The 1,883-nt window shown below is 40.3% G+C and overlaps 1 pseudogene; it reads left to right on the top strand.

The window, feature by feature from the left end:
* The first annotated feature begins 738 nt into the window (after window positions 1-738).
* On the top strand, window positions 739-1,266 carry LOC105815156 (annotated as a pseudogene).
* Window positions 1,267-1,883: the final 617 nt, after the last annotated feature.

Raw genomic sequence — 1,883 nt, 5'->3', positions numbered from 1 at the left:
TCCTGGGCTCAAGCCATCCTCCTGCCTCAGCCTCCTGAGTAGCTGAGACTACAGGTGTGCACCACCATGCCTACCTAATTTTTCTACTTTTTGTAGAGAAGGGGGTCTTGCTCTTGCTCAGGCTGGTCTGGAATTCCTGAGTTCAAGTGATCCTCCACTGTGGCCTCCCAGAGTACAAGGATTACAGGTGAGAGTCACCACGCCCAGCCCTCACTCTAATCTTAAAACCTCATTATATTGGCAGCATTTTTTTTCCAAAAATGATAACCTTTACTTTATCAAATGCAGAAAAATCTATTCATTTATTATTGTTTCCTTAAAGGCTATAGTTATGTTAGTAGATTCCTACCCATTCTTGAAAACACAGCTAAAATATTGCCTCCTTTGTGAGGCTGGTACCTACATTTCTCCCATTTCCCAGAAAAAAACCAATCCTTCCCTCTATTTTTGCTTACATAGCACTGTAGTTAATTAGCAGTATTTATTTATACATTATGTATCATCAACAATCACTTCTGTTTGTTTGTTTTCTCCTATTGGGATGGAGCTTACAAAGGATGTCATATTCTGCAACATGTTTTTCATATTTAGTTTTGGTCCAGTTGATTTCTCTTTTGTGCCTGGCCTGCTCTCCTTTATAGAATTTACGCTTTTCTCACTTGGGACATCCTATCCTCTTCTGAAAGAGATTGAACTTAAAATTTGGCTCTGAGAGCCGCTATCTTCCAGTAATTTGCCAAAATGACGAACACAAAGGGAAAGGAGAGAGGCACCCGATACATGTTCTCTAGGCCTTTTAGAAAAGATGGAGTTGTTCCTTTGGCCACATACATGCGAATCTACAAGACAGGTGATATTGTAGACATCAAGGGAATGGGCACTGTTCAAAAAGGCATGCCCCACAAATGTTACCACGGCAAAACTGGAAGAGTCTACAGTGTTACCCAACATGCTATTGGAATTGTTGTAAACAAACAAGTTAAGGGCAAGATTCTTACCAAGAGGATTAATGTGAGTATTGAGCATATTAAGCACTCAAAGAGCCAAGACAGCTTCCCGAAACGTGTGTAGGAAAATGATCAGAAAAGGAACGAAGCCAAAGAGAAAGGTACCTGGGTTCAAAGGAAGCGCAAGCCTGCTCCACCCAGAGAAGCACACTTTGTGAGAACCAATGGAAAGGAGCCTGAGATGCTGGCACCTATTCCCATGAATTCATGGTATAATAGGCATCTCACACTTTGTGAGAAGAAATGGAAAGGAGCTTGAGGTGCTGGGACCTGTTCCCTATGAATTCACGGCATAGGAGATGAAACTAATAAAAGGCCACGGGACTTAGTTTCTCTTCATTGTGAAGAAGTGTGGTGTCCCCTTCCCCAAAGAAATATTTAAAGCAAATTTTAATTGTGTCCTAAAAAAAAAAATTTGGCTTCTTTGAGTCTGTCAGTTAATTACATGACTTAATTATTTATTTTCTAAACTCATTTTCTTGCTTCTTAGCATACATTTATTTTAAATAGTGGCATTTAAAAAACCTTCTCGGCTTTCTTTAGCTTGAAGATTGTGGAAGAGATGGTTAGATGACCCCTGTACTTCCTCCCTTCTATGACAATAGAAACTCCAATTTTCAGTGAACACATAATAACCCAAGGAAAACACTACTTTTCTCAGCAACCTCTGCAACTTAGTGTGGTCCTATAACTAATTTATCGCCAAGGATAGGTGTCAATGCTCCATCCAAAGACCTCAGGAATAGGTGAGTGGTTGAACAAGTTGGTTTTATCACTTGTTGTACCAAGGGACAATGCACGCCATGGGGATCCATGGGTGTGTCAGTAAAGAGGATATTAGAAAAGCTTTACTGTAGGATTTGCCTTGTGTTAGGT

This window comes from Propithecus coquereli, unplaced genomic scaffold, assembly GCF_000956105.1.
Source record: "Propithecus coquereli isolate 6110/MARCELLA unplaced genomic scaffold, Pcoq_1.0 Scaffold32, whole genome shotgun sequence".
Taxonomy (NCBI): Eukaryota; Metazoa; Chordata; class Mammalia; order Primates; family Indriidae; genus Propithecus; species Propithecus coquereli.
The sequence above is the reverse complement of the archived record's forward strand: the minus strand, read 5'-3'. Positions and strand labels throughout refer to the sequence as shown.